Source organism: Lactuca serriola, chromosome 9 (genome assembly GCF_051521515.1).
Source record: "Lactuca serriola cultivar US96UC23 chromosome 9, Lser_US96UC23_V15, whole genome shotgun sequence".
Classification (NCBI taxonomy): domain Eukaryota; kingdom Viridiplantae; phylum Streptophyta; class Magnoliopsida; order Asterales; family Asteraceae; genus Lactuca; species Lactuca serriola.
The window spans coordinates 159771269-159781450 of NC_136416.1; the positions used below are offsets into that span (position 1 = coordinate 159771269).

The 10182-nt window shown below is 34.7% G+C and overlaps 1 pseudogene across 1 annotated transcript; it reads left to right on the forward strand.

Moving 5' to 3' along the window:
* Positions 1-3011: 3011 nt before the first annotated feature.
* Positions 3012-8204, forward strand: LOC145076897 (disease resistance protein RPV1-like; annotated as a pseudogene). Its single transcript, XR_013692849.1, has 4 exons — positions 3012-4605; positions 4855-5995; positions 6093-6413; positions 6527-8204. The product of XR_013692849.1 is annotated as a disease resistance protein RPV1-like (transcript).
* Positions 8205-10182: the final 1978 nt, after the last annotated feature.

Consider the following 10182-nt stretch of genomic DNA (forward strand, 5'->3'; position numbering starts at 1 on the left):
CGAACATATAATATAGCAATATAATAAAAAATGATTGAATATAGATGAATATAAATAAACTTAAACGAACGAACATAAACGAACGTAAACAAACATCATAAACGAACGTTCATGAACATAAATGAACGAACGAGACCATTGTTCATGTTCGTTCATTTAACTAAACGAACGATAATTTTTGTTCATGTTCGTTCATTTATTAAATAAACGAACATAAACAAACTTCCCGCCGAACAGTTCACGAACGGTTCGCCGAACGTTCAGTTCGTTTATAGCCCTAACCGTAGGTCTTCTAAATTGATCGTAGGAAATGAAATATATTGTTTAGCATTCGATTTGAAATATATAATTATTGGGTTTTGCAAATCGATTATACAAAATATGAAGAGAAAAAAAAATCAAGTCGTGATTAATTATGGAAGGATTACAAATGAGTATTTTAGTAATTAACTTGTAATTAGTTTAAAAATAATGTTTTAAATTTTTAAATATATTAATTATTATAAAATTAAGTATTATGATATATATATATATATATATATATATATATATATATATATATATATATATATATATATATATATATATATATATATATATATATACACACGTGAGTTTATAATTTTTATAATGATATACATGAAATTTAAAATTTTACAAAAATATATAAACATAATTAATAACATTGTATTAGGGTATAAAACCATTTTTTTATTTAGTATCATCAAATTCTATACTTCTTTTTTCTAACCTTAATCGGTAATATAACTTTTTTGTAACCTTAATCACTAAAACCGTAAAAGTGTAAAGCTTGACGACATGTTCTTTCTTTTTCCCTTTTCAAAATAGGACAAGAATACAAAGAAGCGAGAAAAGTGCAGATGAAGGAACTCTTGATAAGTGCTCGGTTGAAGGGTGTGTTCGATGTAATTGAATTCACCATAAAACAAGATGATGAAATTTTATCCCAGAACTTACACAAATCAGACATTGTTCTTGTTGGTGTTTGACGAACAGGGAAGACTCCATTGTCGATCTATTTAGGCTAGAAAGGATTTAAACTGGTGAATGTGCCTATTATGATCTATAATAGTTTGGTTTGAGTGTTTTTTGGAGACACGAACCTGATTATAGGTTTCTAAAAGATTTATGATGACCATGATTTTGGATTGCTTGTTTGGTTTCAACCTAAAAGGGGCGAAGGGATTTCTCAGCCAATTTTCAATTTCTTGTTTTGAGAGAGAGAGAGAGAGAGAGAGAGAGAGAGAGAGAGAGAGAGAGAGAGAGAGAGAGAGAGAGAGAGAGAGAGAGAGAGAGAGAGAGAGAGAGAGAGAGAGAGAGAGAGAGAGAGAGAGAGAGAGAGAGAGAGAGAGAGAGAGAGAGAGAGAGAGAGAGAGAGAGAGAGAGAGAGAGAGAGAGAGATTTTAATATTAAATAATTATTTTTTTCTTTTTTTTAAATAAGGCAAAACTTCATAAATCATCCTTGTGGTAGTGAAATGATAGAAATGCCCTTCAGTTAACATCCAAAAGCTAACGGAGTTAGCGAAAATGACCATTTGTTAAAAGTTTTGAAACCACAGGAACCATTTGTGAGGTTTTTTGAACTTAATAACTAAACTTGATATTTTTAAAAACCATAGGGACCATTTTTAAAGTTTTGTCTTTATAAAATGATTTTTTGTAAAATAACTTTTTCTAAAATAAAGTTTTTAAAATGTATTTGGCTTGACTTTAAGATTTTTAAATGACAAATACCAAAAGTCACAAAAGCTATAATTTTATGAATTTTGGAAAACTATTCTTTTCTTCTTGCCAACAAATTATTGGGAAAATGACAACTAAGTTTCTAGGGTTCACTCTTTTGGTCATTTAACTTTTTAAATGGCTTTTTAAGGGAACAAATTTAGTTTTGTCGGTTCCAATAGGCCCTTTTTGAGAAAACGAAGGGGGAACCCGGTTACCCCCTTATGCCACTTCATTTATTTTTATATTTTTATAAATTAAAAAAACTAAAAGTTCCCACGACATCTCTTACTCTCTCTCTCTCATTGCCATCACCTTCTTCCTCACTGGAAACCATCATCGTCCGCCATAGAACCACCACAGCCCCACTCCAAACAACCCTGATATGTGCACCTTCTTTCATATTCGATCAAAGCTGGATTGGGAAGGCGGAAGCAGCGGAGCTGTTGTGCTACTATCACTCGTTGCCGCTGCTGTGGTGGGTGGTACCCATAATCACCGGTGATATTGAACACTCATCACTTCTGTTGTTCTTGGCTCTAACAGGTGACAACCATAAGAGAGTACTGCCAATGAGGAACTACATATATCTGTTTGGACCGAACCCATCACCGAGACTATACAGTCGGAACTGTTCATGTCACCGACCACCATGGCAAGTGCTGACTGTTCTTGGAGAGTTCTGAACAGAAAAGAAAAGGGGTTACCTAAGATTGATGAAAGAGTAAGGAAAAATGATTGGAAACTGCTTGAAAGTCGAAAAGAGATGAAGACAGGAGGGAAAATGGTGATTCTCGCCGGTTTTTTTCTCCAGTGAACAATGCTGATGGTCCTGTTTGTGGTCGGAGGCTTGCTTCAACTGGCCATGGCGGTGGTTTGGTGGTGATTGGATCAGTCTGCCATCAAAATAGAAGGAAGACGAGAGGATGGGTTGAAGAAGGCAACAACTTTGGTTGTTGCTGGGTTTTTTCTGGTGTGTGTGTATGTGTGAGGTGGGCCCCAAGTTTTGTCTACGTGTGGTCTAAACTGGCTAAAACAAATAAAGGGGAATAAAAGAACAGGTTGCCCACAAGTTGGTTTCCTCATAAAAACACGAAAAAACTTAAGTGACTAAAATGGTCAACCCTAGAAACTTCATAGGTGTATGTGTCATTTTCCCTAAATTATTTTAAAAATAACTTTTATACTTACCAAATTAACATTTTTGATTTTTTTGAAAAGTTCAAAATCATTTCTAGAAGTAACGACAGGTTGTGGTGGAATGCTTCATGTAACGCCCAGTTGAACTTACATAAAATGCTTGGCGGAAAGCTCTCAATCGTAGCCATGGCGAAACCTCTCGCAGGTGAGTCCCTCTGGCCACCACATGCTTTCTAGCTCTGAGGCATCGTACCCTTATTTCGCTGCCTTATTTCGTACTTTGCCCTACTTTTTAGCAGTCATCAGTTGCTACTAATTTTGTGTGTGTTTTTAATCTGATTATGAACTTCGATTCTATTATTTATTTATTTATTTTGAAACGTCTATAATGACCTGTTTCTGTTATATACTTTGGATCTCATATGTGTGTTTCTTTTATTTTTATTGCAATTGTTAAGGCAGAATCCGTTTACTTCGCTAGGTTGTAGGTTTGTTATTGACTTGAATCTCTTGGGGCGTTATAGAGTTTCTCTGTTTCTTGAATTTGTGGACTCTGTAGACTTTTCAAAATTAGGGTTCGTATGCCTCTTTTTTTAAGTGAGGAAAGATGGTTACAAACTTACAATAGCATAATTGAAGGATGTTGATGTTCATGAGTGAAAGAATGGTTTAGGAATTGAACCCACATACCGTTCAAAACCACCGATCCTTGTCTCCATCACCAGTCAAACAGTAGCATGCTACTAGTCAAATATAAATGGAACAAAAATGAAACATGATTGTTAAACCTTTTCAAAAGAATTTTGAAGTACTTTAGACAATTATCAAACTTGGTTACTATTTATTGACATCTACCCAAATTAAAAAATATATTCATTGTCGTTCTTGCAAAACTGACAGGATGATAATAATAATATGTTATGCCTGCAACGGGTACATTACATAATAATAATACAAGAATTTAAAAACTTGAGCAAAACATAAAAACAAAAATACAATTCAAAGTTGTATTTATTTTGTTAAAATAAGAAAACTTGGCTTTTTTCTACTGGATTTTTGTTTCTCCACCGAATTTCATGTCTTTTTCTAAGCAATTAGGTCTGCAGTTCTACAATCATTGTCTTTTAAATATAAAGTCTTGAGGGTTATTCCATCTTACATCCAACTTTCTTTGCATTCGTTTCCTATAACTTTGCCCAACAAAGATTTGATTTTTATAGGATCCTTCCTGCATACCGTCAATGGCGTCTTCTTCAACTTCATTCATTCACAAGAGTTTCAAATATGATGTGTTTTTAAGTTTCAGAGGCAAAGATACTCGTAGGAACTTCGTTGATCATCTTTACTCTGCGCTTCAGCAGAAAAGCATCCACACTTACAAGGACGATGAGAGAATAAAAAGAGGGAAAATGATCAGTAATGAGCTCATCGGATCGATTGAAGACTCAAAATTCTACATCATTGTTTTTTCAAAGAATTATGCATCTTCTTCATGGTGTTTGGATGAACTTGTGAAGATAATGGAGTGTCACAAGACGACCGAGCATACTGCTTACCCTGTCTTCTATGATGTAGAACCCACTGAAGTCCGCAACCAAAGCCTGGCAGTTGGAGAAGCCTTTGCAAAACATGAAAAAGAAGAGGCTGCTGGGAAATGGAGAGAGGCTTTGAAAGAAGCAGCAGATCTGGCTGGGTGGGAGTTGAAGAACACTGCTCATGGGTAATTCCTTAATTTTTCTGTGCAATATTCTTTCCTTGTGCGTCTTTGTAAACTAAGTTTAGAAGGGTCATCCATGGCATCTTACACTGTATTGAGATATTCTAACTCAAACCTGAGGCTTGTTGAATGGTTAAACATGAAATATGATTATATGACTATGTTAGTACATCATATTTGTTTCTATGTTATAGATATGAAAGTAATTGTTCATATGGGATCTCGGCTAATTGAATCCTTCTCAAAATATAGGCATGAAGCTAAATTCATCAAACAAATTGTTGAAGAGCTTTCACTACAGTTACGTTCCATCAATTTTAGCATCGATGAAAAACTAGTAGGCATGGAGACTCGAATCAAGGATGTCATATCATCTTTAGGAATTCGTTTTGATGATGTTCGTATGATCGGTATCAAGGGGACGGGGGGTAGTGGGAAGACAACTTTGGCTAGAGTTGTTTTTGATCATATATCCTGTCAGTTTGAAGGTAAAAGCTTCGTTGAGAATGTCAGGGAAGTTTCAAATGCTTCTTTGTCCGGTTTAAAGGTTTTGCAAAATCAAATCCTTTTAGACGTCTTAAATGATCAAAACATCAAAGCAAGTAGTGTTCATGAAGGGAAAAACATGATGAAGAGGATGATGCGTGGTAGAAAGGTTCTTATTGTTCTGGATGATGTGGATCATATAGACCAACTTGAGGCGTTAGCCGGTGAGCCTAATTGGTTTAAGCGGGGAAGTAGAATTGTCATTACAACAAGAGACGAGCAAGTTTTGTTAGCACATCGAGTGAACTTGATTCGTGATGTGAATCTGTTATTGCGTGAGGAAGCAATTTGCCTCTTTAGTAGGTATGCATTTGGGAGAGAGATTCCAATTCAAGGATACGAATGGCTATCCGAACAAGTTGTACGCTATGCTTGTGGTCTTCCTTTGACAATCAGAGTTTTGGGTTCATTTCTTTGTGCTAAAAACAAGCTTGAATGGATAGATGCCCTAGAAAGATTAAAAACAATTCCGCTAAAGGAGACACTAAAAAAGTTAGAATTAAGCTATATCGATTTAGAGGATGATTACAAGGAAATATTCCTAGATGTTGCATGCATACTAAAAGGTTGGCCAAAATACTTAGCAATCGAAGCGCTTGAAAGCTGAGGATATCATGCTAGAAATGGTTTAAGAGTTCTTGAGCAAAAATCTCTCCTAACTATTTCTCATGATAAGCCTGATCATAAGTATGTAGGCATTGATGACCATATCGAGTATGTGGGCATGCATGACCATATGGAAGAAATGGGTAAGAATATTGTTCGTCGTTTGCACCTGGATAAGCCGCAAAAACATAGTCGATTATGGATAGAAGATGAAATTGAAGATGTATTGGTTAATGAATTGGTAAGGGTGAAGTTTCTTTGTAAGTTGGAGAAAACCAACATGCTTAAATTTGTTATGAAAAAAATTTAATGGTCACTGTTTTTGTTTTTGGATACAGGGTACTAAAGCGACAAGATGTGTACGGTTTTACACGAAGAAACTCAATCCGGAAATTATTATGAAAGGTCTTCAAAAGATGAAGGAACTTCGATTTCTTGCCATGTCCCCAAATTCTTTCGATTCAAGTTATTGTAGCCGTTTTCGTTGGAATTGGGATTTTGATAAAGTCAGCCCATACTTTCCAAATGTTTTACGATATCTGCGTTGGAACCATTATCCTTTTACATCCTTACCTAAAACATTTCAAGTAAATAATCTTGTTGCTCTTGGAATGGCTTATAGCGATATCGTACAACTATGGGAAGGGGACGAAAGAAAGGTAGAATTGTGGTTGATTGATTGTTTCCCTTGATTCATTATTAATGGTATACTTCCACAGCTTTTTTTATGACACCAATATTCATATTGTTTTTTTTTTTTTGCTTGTGTTAGGTTCTTAACAAACTCAGATTCCTTGACCTTAGTTATTCAATGTTGAGGACCCTTGACCTTGGTCTTACTCCCAATCTTGAGGCGTTGACTCTTGTACAATGTTATAATTTGGTAGAACTTCACATGCCTGTTGAATGTTTAAAGCTCAAATCTGTCGAGCTCAGTGGTTCTAAGTTTAGGACCCTAGACCTTGGGTTGGCTCCAAAACTTGAGCTGTTAGATCTTGAAAACTGTAGGAATTTAGTAAAACTTCACATGCCCAGTAGATGTCTAAATCTCAGATCCCTCAAACTCACTACTTCAAGGTTGAAGACCCTTGACATTGGGCCGACTCCGAATCTTGAGTATTTAAATCTTAAAGGATGTTATTATTTGGAAAAAATCCAGATGCCCAATGAATGTCAAAAGCTCACATCCCTCAACATTAGTCATTCAAAGTTGAGGACCCTTAACATTGGGCTGACTCCGAATCTTGAGTATTTAGATCTTAAAGGATGCCATTATTTGGAAAATCTCCTCATGACCAATAAATGTCAAAAGCTCGCATCCCTCAACATTACTCATTCAAAATTGAGGACCCTTGATCTTGGGCTTACTCCAAATGTCAAGAACTTAGATCTTAAAGAATGTTGTAATTTGGTAGAACTTCAAGCTCCCATGGGATGTTTAAAAAAACTTGTCTCCTTACACTTAAGTGATCGCTCGAGGTTTAGATCATTTTCGTTTCAGATAGATGACGATACTTCTTGTAGTGTGGATGAATTGCTTAAGGTTGGTCCTCTAGCTGAGCTACATCTGACTGCGAAATCCATAGAAAGATGCCCATTTCACCCTGAAAATATTATGCCAAAGTTTCAGTTTACATATTTTTATAAAGAAGATGTACCTTTATTGACTAGAAATCTTGAGAAGCTTATTTCTGTTGGTCTGTGTGCTTGCACAAACCTTGAGACGTTCTCAGGAAGCATTTGTGGGCTACAACATCTAAGAATGCTTAAACTTCAAGGCAATATTCCTCAGGTGCCCAAGGATCTTGACCAGTTAGAATGTCTTGAGGAGCTAAGTTTTTCATATACAAAGATTAAACATCTTCCCGATAATATTTGTATGCTGAAACATCTGAAATCTCTCGAACTTATATCATGTCGACGTCTTGGTAAGCTACCGGATGATCTTGGCCTTTTAGAATGTTTAGAGAAGCTAACTCTGTCATTTACAAAGATTAAGTATCTTCCGGATAGTATCTGTATGTTGAAATTTCTGGCGTCTCTTAAACTTACTGATTCCTCGTTGCTTGAGAAGTTACCTGAGGATCTTGGCCAATTAGAATGTTTAGAGAAACTAATACTAAGGGATTGTAAATTTTTACAAGAAATCCCGAGCAGCATCTGTAAGATGACATCTCTAAAAGAGTTGGATATAGAAGGTACATGCATAAGTCGTCTTCCACAGAGCATTGTTTTGTTAAAAGGTCTGCATATTATTGGGTGTAGAGGGCTTCTTGAGTCGTGTGGTTTTACATCCAAGATTCGAACTTCAGCAAACAAAAGGTTCTGCTTCATAGACGTGTGAGTAACTCAGGCACCCACAGCAGGAGTCTCCTCTACAATGCTCAACGGATGATTTTGAGAAGCAAACAAGGCCCAAGAAAAGCCAAATAAAAAAGAACTATTGTAGCAGCCACAGGTACTTTCTTTGTTTTCTATGATCATCATCTTACTTTGAATTGAACTATAAAATTGATATAACATTTATTAATTTTTCAACCAAAAATATGTAATTATATTTAAAAAAAAAAACACTAGTAATATGCAAGGAGAATCCATGTTACAGTTTTGAACTGAATTTGAAATTGTATTTATGTTGTTATGAATCCTAACCTTTGAACCATTTCCTGCAATTACGAGTTTTGAAGGTCTGCAAAGCAAGGTGCACACAAGGTGGTTTGCCTAACTACATTCTGAAAACTATATGGTTTACATCATTTAATTATCCTTAATATCTGGAGTTTTTGTAACCATCATACTTTTATTCCTTCATTCATAAACCAGATTACCTTTTTGGAAAATACAAGGACAAACACAAGGGGTGTCTGCATGGAAAAGTTGCAGGAGGTCAGCAAGTAAAAGGATCAATGTATCGACGTTGGGGATTGATTAGTACTCTGTACATTCTCAAGGGTGTATAATTGGGACAACACTACAACATATCATAGTGAATTTCTTGGAAACTGCTTGTATGGTCTAATGGAAATATTGTTTTAGAAAAAGAAAAAGATGTTGTAGGATTGGGCCCTTCTACATGCCTGATTGGGCCTTGAGAAATCGTGCTTGATCTAGATCATACAAAGTGAAACCTGATTGATGACAAGTCAATCATACTATATGCCAACAAGTTAAAAGATAACTCATCACTACAACAAAACAGACCTTCACCCACGACCCTATTTGTGGGTAATTAGTGGGTAATGGTCTTTATCCACGGATTGTCCACGAAACTAGATTCGTGGGAAAAAGCTCGTGGGTAATGTTTTCCCACGGATTACCCTCTGAATTACCCACAGATTATCCACGGACATATTAACCCACAAATTTACCACAGAAAGTTTACCCACAGTTTATCGACGACAAAGTTACCCACAACTTATCCACGACTAGATTACCCACAGAGTATCCACAAAAAGATTTCCCACATCTTTTCCACGGCTCTGTTACCCACAGATTTTCCACGGATATTTACCCACAGATTTTCTACGGATATTGTTTACCATGGATTTTCCACAAATATTATTTTTGGGTGATTCCGTGGATAGTTTGTGGGTAACATAACATATTTCAAATGTTATATATTTACAAATTGCATAAATTCTTGACTTGTTTTGGATTTCTCACATTCTTTTCAAAATTGTTCCGACTCTTGTTGATGGCGGGCTTCGGACTCATCATGTCGGGTTTGCAAGTCCCGTATCTAAAAAAATGGTAAAGCAAACAATATTAACTAATGTATGTACTTGTTTTACCAAAAAAAAAAAAATGTTAAATCAAACAATACTATTAGGGAAAATTTATTTGCACATTTTTTTTTTTATCTATAATAACTACATACTCTGTTTTTATTATCCATAATAGCAAATTAGTTTACTATTTTTACCAAATATAAGAAACATATTTACTTTTATTATCCATAATGGCAACATATTTACATTTTCTATCAATAATAGCAACATACTTATATCTAGCAACATACTTTTCTATTAACACATCACCAAGTCAATTTAACAAAGCTAAAAATATTAATTTCAACCAGTTTAACAATTTCACAAATCCAAAACATACCACTATAACAATTTAAACAACCAAAACATACCACCCTAATAGTACCATACTTACATTTTCTAACCATAATAGGAATATATATTTTCTTATCCTTAGTAGCAATGTGGTTTACTCTTTTTACCAAATACACGATATATATATATATATATATATATATATATATATATATATATATATATATATATATATATATATATATATATATATATATATATATATATATATATATATATATATAGACACACACACAGATTTCCCACAACAATGAAGAGTTTTTCCATTTTTGACCATTTAACGTTGTTGTCTTTGTTTTTATTCTTT